Below are 12,329 nucleotides of genomic sequence, written 5' to 3' on the forward strand. Positions count from 1 at the left end.
CTAACTTTCTTCTAAACCAGCACCACTATCAGCCCAAGTGAGCGGAAACATTATTTTCCAGCTTCACAGACCATGTTTAAAAAGCAACAGGGCAGTGGAAAAACAATTTACGTGATGTAGAAATAAAGGCAGTTGACAGATCCCCTTTCAAGTGTCATGATAAATCTAAATATTGTATATTCCAAGTCAGTCACTTCATTATGTAAGTAATTGCCTGAAATGTCATTTTGATTTTGTCTGTCTTCATTAATATTGCAGCTCTTCACTGGTTCTCTGAGATGGTTCACTCGAATATTGCAAATTTAGGAATGGGATTGAGAAATCTCCAGGGAGAACTTAAAAATTGTGACTAAGAGCATATTAAATTGCACCTTCTGCCTCAAAGAGGCTCTTTGTAGGAAACATTCAGTGCAGTTTCTAGCATAATAATGTCTCTGGGCAAGCCATCTCAGGGAACTTAACTGTTGTCTTCTGGCTGCAAAAGCACTAATGTTAAACCAGAGATTTCCCAGTCCACTGGCAACCGCTCCCCAAGGCACGGGAAGCAGCAGACAGAACTGCATTAAATGGTGATGGATGGGAACCAGAGGAGCCTCTACTGCTGAAACACTGCTTTACAAAGAAGTCCAGGGCTTGAAAGTTTAGGAACAAGCTCAGGTCAAGCAGAGGCTTTTCAGTTCACTCGCTCCAGCCTGTACAAGCCTGGGAGGTGGCTTTTTAGCTGCTTAAGCAGCATCGGTGCATCCCTAAATGTGGCAAAGATCCCATCTGTTTGGCTACACAGACAGCATGCTCCAGTCCTTGGCACACGTTAATCCAGCTGAAGTTGGCAGCAAGGCTCCAAGAGCCCTCTAGCCTATCACCTCTGCAAAACATTGGAGTAGAGATGCTCCTGCTTCTCGAGCCCGGGCCACATACTGCTCTTGGGGTGCTTAAGCATTGGCTTCCAGGCTTTGCACCTGTATTGGTTATTTTTAAATGCACTATTGGGGCACTTGTACATGAGAATGGCTTGCATGTATACAAAACACAATTGCCTCCATCAGAGCAGCAGCAGTGGGCTCTCTGGCGGCTGTCTTGCTGGCTCTCACATTTGAGCTGCTGCTGGCATCTTTAATCACTCTGCAAACCCCTCGCCTCCGTCCCCCACCTGGTCTTCCCTTCCCCAAACAACACCGCGACACTTATGCCTCAGAATTTATAGTGTCAGCCTCTGTTTGCTCTGAGCTGTTCCAGGAGCATAAAGAAGAACTGAAAGTGTAAATCAAGGCATCTCCCAAATGGCTTCCATGTGAGGAAACTACACTCCTTTCCAAAAAACCCCTTCTTCAGTGATGCAGCACAAATTATGTCCCCCAAAGAGGGGAGCCCATCAACCAGAGCTGCCCACCAGCAGCATTTGCTCTTTCATAGGCAGAGTGGAAGGCCATGAGATGCTGCCAGGATCCCACCATACCTGTGGCATCCAGCCAGCAGCTGGAAGACTCCTCTCCCCCCAGCTCAGCATCCATGCCCTCTCTCGCTCCCCAGCTTCCTCCATCACATTGGCCACCTCAGAAGAGCAGCCAGGAGGATGCTCCAACAGAAGCCATCACCAAGTGTGCATCAGAAAAACCACCCCCATAATCCTCTTCAGCAAAGCACATCATGTGGCACCAACCCTCACGCCAAAACACAGCAGGCTGCAGAGGCACAGCGGCTCCCGGTTTCCCAGGCCGCTGCTCCTCAAATGGAAGCACCACTAGAAATTCACCTTCTCTTCTTATTATTGCTCCTTGGCCAGGTCTTTACAATAAGTAGGATTCAAAAGGAAAAGAAGTAAAAGTTAATTTTTATTTCTTTTTCCTCCACATATCGGCATGAGCTATACACAAATCATAATTCCTAAAAATAACAAATTGCAGAACAGGGTAATCAGAAGTAAATTGATATTGATAAATAAGCTTTTCTTCCATGCGGTAGGTGGTTTATTTTAATCTAATGAGTTTTATATTTTCTGAGCTTTCAGATTCCATGATGAAGAGCCGTCCGCGCTAGAATTACGAAGCACTTTGAAATATTGTAATTTTATGGCTCATTTTGTCAGGACTCTTGAAAATGAGATTTGTTCCCAGTGAAAAAATTTGCCCTTTTTTTTCTTCTATTCCCCGCAGTGAAGGAAAAAATTTCCTTGTTAAATAAATACAGGCCAGTGTATTTTTATGCAGAGGCGGGTGGATGGCTGCACACAGAACAGGGGCAAAAGGGCACAGCTGCTGGCGGCTGCCACAACCCACCTAAGCCCTGAGACACTGCTTGCAGGAGAAAGAGTGAGAGATGCTTTCTCCCCTTTCTTCACCCCAAAAGCAAAGCTAAGGTTGGAGGCACAGGTGTTTTCTCCCCATCCAGCCCATGGTATACCCACAAAGCCAACAGCGAGCCCGAGTTTCTCTGTTCTCTGCTCCCAGCTAGCACCAATCAGTGGTATTTAAGCCTTTATTCTAGGAAGGAAAAAGCTAGAGCTGTTACTTGTTAACAACAAATAACACCAAAGTCTCCCACATTTTCAGCAGTTTACTCCCATTTCAAAACAAGGACTGGAGTGAAAACATCTTGTTTGGGGCTGTGAGAGCTTTGCTTTCCCATAGGGAACAAGTTTTAACTGCAAGATGGCATTAACACATTGCTTAACCAAAAGCCTGAGACCAGAGGAAAATGTCACGTTTGAACTTCTCAGTCCATGCAGGAAAACTTTGTCTGGATTGGAAGTGAAATTGGTTTTCCAAGTCATTGCAACTGCCATAAAATAATCCTTGATAACTGCTCAGCTCTGCATTAGCAACATGCAAACCCTCCACCGTAACTGCGGTATCCCCAAGGAAAGTCATTTAGTGTTACAAGTACAAGCATCCAATTCACTTTTTCATTCATGCACTATTAAAATAACACCCTGTGAGCCTCGGGAAGGTGGACCCCCATTCCCTGATGCAGCAGTCACTGCCCCCCATCCCTCCATGCCAAAGGCAGCATCTTTCTTAGGTAAGTGGAAAGGAAGATGGCTTGTTTTTTTTGGGGTGTTTTACTTGTTTGTTTCGGGGCTTGGGGGAGAGGGTTAAAGTGTGGCAGCACTGGCTCTACCGAGTCTCCAGCACTGGTTGCTATGATGTCTATGGTGACTGGCAATCATTTTTCCAACACAAAACCTCACTTAAACTGGAATGACAGCTTCTAAATTAGGAGACAGCCTGGGACAGGGTATGGAGAACAAGCCGGCAGGCTCCCAGCTCTGCTGGTTCCCAGGCTGCACCAGCACAGAACCCAACATACAGAGGTAATGCAGCAAAGCTGCAGAGCAGGTGATGTTAACGTGGGATTAAGAGGTGGAAAAACAGCCAACAGCAATGGAATTTAGCTTATTGGAAAAAAAAAAGATAAGGGGTAAAAAGGGTGAGAATTACTACTTTAGGAGGCGGTAGCTGAAGTCGGTGAAATTACATGCACAGTCTGGTCTCACAAGACAGGAACCTCTATCCAGCCTCTCTGAAACATAACAGCAATGGACAAAGTGGCAAATGCAAAGATGCTAAAGGCCTGACTGAAAGCCTGATGGTGAAGGGGAGGCCAGGTGCTTCCTTCTTGTGCCCTTTCTGGAAGAAGGAAGTCTTGCTTGCTGACCAAGGCCAGGCAGCAGTCTGGCTGGACTTCCAAGCACCACCATCAAAACAACGCAGAAGTGTCCAACATTCTCAGGCTCTCACACATTTCTGAGCGAGTCTGTAATGCTGCCATGCAGCCTGTTACTTGCATATCCTGGGGCAGTCCTGTCTGCACTGCCTCAGATGCATGCAAGCAGCTTCTGTTTGGTTTGGGGGTTTTAAGGGTGGGGGGGAAGGAAAATAGAGAAAGAACATCTGTGAAGAGGAGTTTAAAAGCGTTCATCTAAATATTGCCCACTGCATTTACAGAATAGCAAACACTCAGCAGACATGCAGTGTATGACGATAGCTCAAGCACCCTGGCTCATGGTGGCCCCTACAGCACAGGAGCAAAGCCAGGTTCTTGGCAGGGCTGTGCACTTGGGGTGACAGGGAGGGACTGGCATGGCACCTCCCTCCTTGCCACCCTCAGGTGCAGCTTTGGAAGTGAACATCACCTTTCTGCGGCAGCAGGAGGAAGCATGTTATATGCTTCACTTGAAGAAGTACACCTGTGACAGTGTGAACAGTGCAATAAAAAAATTCAGCATCAACTTCAAGAGTAAGCCATCAGCCACACAACCAGGAGCTCTTGGCAATCAGTAACCAAACTACGTTACAAAGCCCTGCCAGAGAAGATGGGTTAAATAACTTCATCTTCCTTGACAAACACTCATCACAGCAGGCACCACTCCAAGCCCCATCAGCACAGGGCACCAGGTACATAGGATCTCATCCTGTCTCTATGCCTCCAGCTACTCCTAAGCTCCAGGCTGGATGCTCGCATCACTAGAAAGAAGCAACAAGGCTATTTGTTCAGTCCTCTTGTAGCTCAAACTGCAGGCTGGAATGGTAGATCTTAAAAAGAGAGAGAAATTGGGGTGCTTGGGGTGGGAGAGAAGACTCAAAACACATCCCAGGCAAAAAAAAATCATCCTCACACTGAGCGCCCTGAGCTGCAAAAGCTCTCAGGCCATTTCTTGCTTCATCCAAATCAAGAGAAAGTGTCCTTGCTGCTTTCGCACAAAGCTCACTTAACTTTCAGCGAGAGGCACTTTGCTGCAACAGACCTTTTCAAGGCCCACTGGCTGTTTGAGCTAATAAAAGCAAGGCTTTGCCTGATGGAGTAACACCATGGGCACGCTGTGGCTAATCACTTGCAAGCTGAAATTTTAGGAGCAGGGGGGGAAACAAAGTGGAAGAGACAGCAGAGGGAAAGGAAGATGGGGCTACTTAGGAGGAACACCTACTCCCCACTCCCCCCTAAATCACTTGATCCCAAACAGCAGCCCCCGGGAGCAGTGTGTCAAACTGGATGACAAAGGCTATCAGCACAGATGAAGTTATTTGGATTAATGACAGTAGTTCATTACTCATGACAGGCTTGTTCATGCAAGCCCTCCTAGGACCCCAGCTGTGGCTGAGCACTCTCTAAGGTGTCCAGACCCTCTCCTACATGCTCTTTTCAAAGCTGCAGCAGCCTGGGCACCAGCATATCCCCCTATTCCCATGAGGATTTTGATCCCACTCACTTTCTCCCCATAGTACTCCAAGAGAAGGACATCTTTCTCCTCTGGAAACCAGCTGTTACATCAAATGCACACATCAGTGCAAAGCAAGTCAGTCTTAAGGACTGAAGAAAGCCCCAGTGCAACACTGGCTCTAGCAGAGGCTGGAAAAGGAACACTACAGCCCCCACCCCCAGCCAGATCAGAGCTTCCATTGCAAGAGACATCCAGCAAGGTCCTTAGCCCTGGGGCACAGATTTAAGTAGACGTTTCTTCTAGGCTGCCTAGCAGGGAGATCATGCACCTGGGATTGCCCTTCTGATCATTTATGGGGCACACTATAGTCAGCAAGCACCCACCGTAGCCATGTGCCAACATCTTAACAGACTGAAAGCCACCAGGCTCCGTAACCAAAGATTTCCTGCTCTCGTTGACCCAAGCTTTGAGCGCAGCGTGCTGCATCTCACAGCACATGCATACATGTTATTCTAGCCCCTGCTATAGTGTCCCGATCATTACCCAACTACAGGTAAGATCCAGGACATCTGTGAGATTTGGGAAAGTCTTAACCACTGGGATTCCACATTTCAGCTACAGAACCTGCATGCTGAAATAGGGTCCAATAGCAACTCGAGCATGAAGGCATGAATTTCCACATCTGTAGGTTTTCGGCCATAAAAAAACTCAGACTAACCCTCATCCTCCTGTAACATTATTAAAAGTCTTATTGGAGGAAGCTAGACACTGTAGTGGGAAAACACACACGTTTGCATTTGGGATGTAGTTTGAACTATTTATGCTCACAAAGCAAACCTTCAGCTAAATTAGGCTGTTGCCACCTTAATGAGATTTTTACACCCTAAAAAGACATTTTGCACTGTAATGAGAGGCCACAGGCCAGCCCCTCATCAAGCCAACCCCATATCCTAAAGCTTCTTAAATTTAAAAATAATCCCTTCTCAAGACCATCTGCATAGAACATCTGAGAAACTTCATAAATCAAATCCTTTTTGCGATGTCCTCAACACTCCCGGGGCGTGCTCCGAAGAGGATGGCAGTGCCTTTTTTCTTTGCATACCTCCATCAAGTCAGCAGAGAAGCTACCATACCATGGACATTATTCTGGGTATTATTGCATGTGAGCAGCAGAAAACATTTCTGATGCTACCTCCCTGCTATGTTCAGGAGATGCCTCTGGAAGGGACATGCAGCCTCTTTGCACATGGGCTGGATACCCTTCCCAAACCCAGCTACAGCAAATAGCCATGTTGCGCAGCTCCCATGTCTTGCAAACATTGTGTCTCCAGTTATCAGTGGGAAAAAAAGAGAAAAAGAGGAGAACATCAATTTTTACAGTTTCCCATAAAGGGAGCGTTTTACAACTTGGTCTTAAACCAAAACATTGTATTTTCATATCACAGTCTTGACTTGGTGGTACAAAACCTGCAGTTTGCCTTCTGAAAGAAAGACAGCTTTGTGCTGGGGAGGGAGGGGAGTGGAGAAGGAAAGTTGCATTGCAAAAGGGTTTCATCGCCTCCTTCCCCGGGATAGGGGAAAAAGAGATAATGGTAAAACTCCCTCTCTCGAAACACCCACCTGGATTTTGGCAAATGCAAGTTTCCCATGGGAATACCTTATCCTCTTCCCCTCTCCCTGCCCAACCCCCCCTTCCCCCCCAAAAAAAACCCCAAAAAATTAACAAAAAAAAAAAAAATCACACACCAGCTCTATCCCATAGTGCTGTCATGCACTGAGGCATCCCAGGCTGCCACAGTGTGTGCTAGGAAGACCCCAGGAAGGAGCCAGGTTTGTTGCATGCAGCCTCGCCACCGCAAGCGCCAGGAAGCAGCAGCTCTGCCAGCCCTGATCCCCTCGACGACCGTCATGGCCAGGGAATCTGCCACCAGACAGGGCATTTCCCCCAGCACAGAGGGAAAAAACCCAACCAAACAACAATAGGAAAACACGCACCAGCACAGAAAACTTCCCATTCCAGCATCACTCCCCTCAGAAAATACTGGTGGATAAGAGAGGAAAGACAGCTTGGGGAAACAACAGTGGTTAGGAAGAGGGTGCTGGCAGCACCCTTGGGCATCGTTAGCACAGGACTGGTTTTGGATTTGCGCTTCCCATGCAAGGTACCTGTGGGAGAGTCCCGCGCTGCATCCCCATCCCAACCAGCTCCATTAGCCACCCGTGGACAATCGACACATCGTCCCATCCTCCACATCCTTTTAGGTGGTCAAATAAGCTATCCCAGCTCGGCTTTCCCTGCTAGCCTTTTTCGTTAATTATTATTTTTTAAAGAACTGTTGCCTTTTCTATCAACAGCCTTACTAGTTTCTTTTTCTTCTTCATTAGGTCTTCACTACCAACAGGACAGATTTTGTATTTTCCCAATTAATTGCCAGTAATGAAGCCCCACACATGTATTTCTAATTGCAAGGAGCATGGGCTATTTACCTTCGCGTAGCATCCAAGTGATTGTGGATCAGAACAAAGGGACTGGTACTGGGTAGACCAAACCAAAGGGGAATGCTATCTCTGCCACAAAGAGCTTGCAGCCAAGACACACCTAACAAACCTCAAACTCTGCGAGTTAAAAGGATGGGTAACGCAGTTTGGCTGGCTGGCTGGCTTTAATAGGGACCAGACGCTTGAAGTTTGAGCGTTTTCTTTAAATAAAGGCTCCGGCAACGACTCCTGGCAGTTCAAAGCTAAAGATGTCCGGCCAACGCCGAGTTGGACGTGTGCGGGGGTCGGTATTTGAAGTGATCAGGAAAGCATTTACTTAAAGAAAAGAGGATTCCGGGTTTTGTGAGATACTACGGAAAAGAGGAGCGAGCGTGTGAACTCTCGAAGTGCTTTCTCGAGAAACAAACGGAAACCGCTCAGAACAAGTGCGCCGTTTTCCCATTTAAAATGTTTTTGAGGGGATTAAGCCCCCCCACCTCCTTCGCTGCCGCGCAGCCCCGCCTGGCCGGGGCCGGCCCCGCATCCCTCTTCCCGCACATCCGGAGAAGTTCAGCCGTGGCTCACCCGAGAAAACTTTGCAGCTTCTCACCGCCTCCTCCTTCCAGTCCTAACTCAGGATCAGAGCCGAGGATAGGCTCGGGGACGGGAAGGCGGGGGACAGCGCTTGCTGCTCTTTCTGGGGCAGGACAGCAGGCACCAACACACAGTATTATTTTTATGTCTGCTAAAGGGGAGAAAGGTTGGGCTTCCCTTCTCCTGCCATTGAAACCACCGGTCTGAACGACATCCACCCCCCACCCCCAGCCCTCCCGCAAAACATCATACAAATAATAACGATGGCAGCGCTCACCCCAAAGTTGTCCCCTCGGTGGAAGCAAATAAAGGAGCTTTGCGAAGGAGGGCTGCGAGTAAAGCCGCCCCCCGGGCAAGGGGGAAAGATTCCAGCGGCTCCGCGCATCCTCCACGCAACCCCCGTAAAGAAATAAACGCGGAATAAGGAAAACTCGCGGGGCATTACCTGTGGCGGCGGTCTCGGTGCGCGGTGTCAGCGGCGGTCCCCCATGCCCCCCCCGCGGCTGCCGGCCCTCGCCGCCCTGCCAGCCGAGTGAGCCGCCTCGGGAGGAGGAGGAGGAGGAAGGGGTGGGGAAGGAGCCCGAGCGGCGGCTGACGCGGGCGGCGCAGCGCCCCTTGCCCAGGTAACGGGTATTTCAGCTCCGGCTCCGCCGAGCGCCCCCGGGGACTCCCGGTGCGGCAGCCGGTCCCCAGCTCCCGGGATCACTCCCAGGGCTAGCTGGGGGCACCCCCGAGGCAGCGCTTGGTCGCCTCTTCAAATACAACTTCAGCCCGAAGCAGATACCGGCCACATGAGGTTTAACTCAGCCGCACAGGTTTTAGTGATTTTTGTTGTTGTTATGAGTATTACCACGATTTTTCTGTCCTTTGTGCACGAGCAGCTGGCAGGCCCGGGAGCACGTAAATCATACATGAGCAGGAAGGCGATACGGGTAGCCCGCTGGCCTCTGCGCCGTGCTCGCAAACATACTAAGAGAGCCGCATGGCGGTTCTTCCTGCCTAATGCCTCTCCCTTGGGCACTCGGTTTCTACAGACACGGCATTGCATTTGCCATGCCATGGCTGCACGTTTCCACCTTATCCTTCACATTCTTACCACTAGACCCCTTCAACCACAGGTCGTCACAGCTTTCCTAAGCCCTGCTGGACAATGCAGGGCAAATCCTTGTCTCCAGTCCAAGCTCTCGCTACAAGCGGCTTTAGGGAAGGCAGCCAAATCCCACCACTTCATCCCAATTCTTGCCTTCTTGGAAACAACAAAATCATAGGAAGCAGCCTGTAGTGACACCAGCCCCTACACAGTGGGAGTGGTGAAGCCCCCAGCAACATTCCATGTCCCTCAACCCCAGGAGGACCAGGGCTTTTGGTCCTGCGCTACTGCGCGCGCACACACGCACACACACAGAAGTCTCCAACCACTTGTGGCTTGGAAGAGCTTCACCTTCCTACCAAACCCCATCATGAGCAGCCTTAATTAAAACACTAAACAAGTACAGATCATGCTACTAAAGCCCCTCCTGGAGCCCTGGCTAGAAAAATCAGAATCCTTCCCATCAACTCACCTATATATCCCTCCTCCTTGAGGAGCAGTGAGCAAATGCTTCTGTAAGAGCAGGAGGGAGTAATTAAGGCCTTGCCTCTCTAAAGCAGCTTCTGCTAATTATGCAATTACCCCAACTCCTGGGCTGACTGGAATTGGGCAGAGGCCTGTTCCTGGTGCCCTCAGTTTTGCCCTGGTTAAGTGGGCTCTGCAGTGGTCCCCTAGCCGCTGGAGTTCCCCCAGGATGAGGGATCCTCTCCCTGTCCTGGACAGGGGCATCTGCCAAACCTGGTTAAGCTGCAGGCAAGAGCTGGACCTGTTACTGCATCCCAGAGTCAGACCTGGCAACCTGCAGCTGCTTTGGGGTTAAAAACCAAAGTCCCTGGCAAACAGCTGAATGTGATGAGCTATCTGCAGTTAACAAAGGTGCTGGGAAGTAATCTCCTTGCATTACACCTGGGGTGTATAGGGTTTGCCAAGGATTTGCCCTCGGCACCTGAGCTTGTCCTAAAGTTGCAGGTCACAAGGAGTGCAAATGGTGCAGGTATAACCAGTGTGGGGCTCCAAGCACCCTGCTGAGCTAAGCCTGTGCAGGTCCATGTGGTTTATCTCTCCCAGGCTCTTCATCCCTCCCTTGTCCCCTTCATCAGCACAAGGCAGTGTGTATCAGCTAGGATACCTGCTCAGTGAGGATCCCAGCTGCACCCATAAACTCAGGAAACTAGTTAGAAGAATTAGGAGAAGAAACAACAGGAGGAGGAATGACCAAAGCAAAGCCATATGTTAAGTAACTTGAAGCCACATTTCAGGCCCACTTGTCATCTGTAGCCACTCTGACTTTGCACAAGTGATATCTTGATAACTGATGATAAATTCAGGTCAGGGTTTCTACTTATGATAGAAACACACCTCTCCCCGGCTTAATTGCTGCCTGGTTCCTATGCCTGGGCTTCACACCGCAGCTTTCAGTGTGCAGGCTGGGTAGCTGACTTTCAGCTCATATCCTGACCGGTTTGAAGACCTGTCACCTGTTTTACATAAGTCAACTCTAATGAAGCAGGGTTCCTCCTGGCCTGTGTGTCTTGCTTGGACTCCTGGTCCAACTCCCAGTTGAGCCAAAGTTGCAGCCTTTCCCATTGGGAAGGAAGACTAGTGGGATTTCACTGCCTAGGTTCACAAAACTCACAGGAATTCAATATCTTGTGACCTGTATCTCCCTGTCAAACTTGGTTCAATCAGGCAGCAACAGCAATAGCTGTGTGCAGGCTGGACTTCAACTTATCTAGCTGGTGTTCCCAAGCTCCTGTGTGAAAAAAACAATGTCGTTCAGTGATGCAGCCCATGGGGGATGTGCCATCACAATTGCCTTTTAACAAGTTCATAGCTAGGAAAAAAGGAACTAAAATGATGCACTGCAAGCAGCGGGATGCTCCCCGTTGCCATTGTGATTAGAGGCTGCCACAATTAGTGCCAACCTGTGGTGGTTAGCAGGAAGGCTCAGATAACCTCCCTGCTACCCCAGCCTTTCTCCACCAGGATCATTACTGGGAAACCTTATGTTTTTTTGAGCCAGATTCCATCACCTCTCTGCCCTGCCTGCAAAAGCAGAGCAGCTAGACAGAGCCTTTGCAGCCTCCTGGCACCACTCACCCAACCTTGAAATTGTACTGCAGGGCTTCTCCCCCTCTCATTTTCTATCTAACCACAGAACATTTCTCCATCCAACTATCCCTATGGTGTGTCACTCCTCTCTCTGCCCTCCCTGGCCCTTCTGCTGTAAGAGGTGGGATTTCCATTCGTCTCTAAATCTTAAATAGATGAAAATAGAAAGCAGGTAAAATGTAGGCACGTGCAAAACCCTTCCCAACTAAGGTACTGAATTACCTGTGTTTGCTGTGGACCATATACTGCCATGGACCTCAGGGTCTGCACAGATATCAGCTGCCTGTCAGCCAGCGCGTGCAATATTGTACCATCAGTCATTTTTTCATGCCTCCTTTTCCTAGGAGTCTCCCACAAGAATCCCTGGATGTCCTTCCCCAAACACATCCTTTTTTAGTAAATAAAACCTGTGCAAAGGTGCAGGAGGGGTTTTTGCTCAGGAAGAAGCAGCCTCTGTGCCCTGCTTTCACTTCTTGTTGGACGTGGTGATTTTGTCCCCCACACCACAAGCCCCTTGGGGATGATGGCATCCTCTATGTCCCACGGCTTTCCAGCACCCCACATTGAGGGGTGGGTTGGGACAGCAACACAAGGGAAGCAGCTCCCCCACTGCCCTGCCCTCTCACCTGAGTCACAGAATTAATTTGTACAGCAGTGGCAGGGTTTTCTTTTTGACCACCTGTGCTGTGGCTGACGGTGAGATGGGTTTTCCGGTGTGAAATTAATTTCCAGGTCCATTTCACACAGAATTTTAAGGCCAATATTAGGATCACGTTGTTTGTTTAGGAATTTATGAGTGAAGGTTGCTGGAGAGGAATCTCAGCAAAGTTAAGGGATTGCTCGTGTTTCTATAGAAGAAAAGCACTGAAAGAGCAGCTGGTTCCCTTTTTTCCTTTA

General features: G+C 49.0%; 1 protein-coding gene across 5 annotated transcripts in view; it reads right to left on the reverse strand.

Annotated features, from left to right (window-relative positions):
- CDH23 (cadherin related 23) overlaps window positions 1-10,087 on the reverse strand; it is a 210,215-nt gene extending 200,128 nt beyond the window's left edge. For 4 of the 5 annotated variants that reach the window (XR_010610789.1, XM_065671015.1, XM_065671019.1 and 1 more), the window contains exons 1-2: window positions 10,059-10,087; window positions 9,793-9,833 (exon numbers count right to left, since the gene is read on the reverse strand). The gene's annotated coding sequence lies outside the window, so the exon portion shown is untranslated. Of the gene's footprint in view, window positions 1-9,792; window positions 9,834-10,058 lie in introns of those variants that run through there. The other variant, XM_065671023.1, reaches the window with a different exon arrangement.
- Window positions 10,088-12,329: the final 2,242 nt, after the last annotated feature.

The sequence above is a fragment of the Lathamus discolor genome, chromosome 3, assembly GCF_037157495.1.
Source record: "Lathamus discolor isolate bLatDis1 chromosome 3, bLatDis1.hap1, whole genome shotgun sequence".
NCBI lineage: Eukaryota > Metazoa > Chordata > Aves > Psittaciformes > Psittacidae > Lathamus > Lathamus discolor.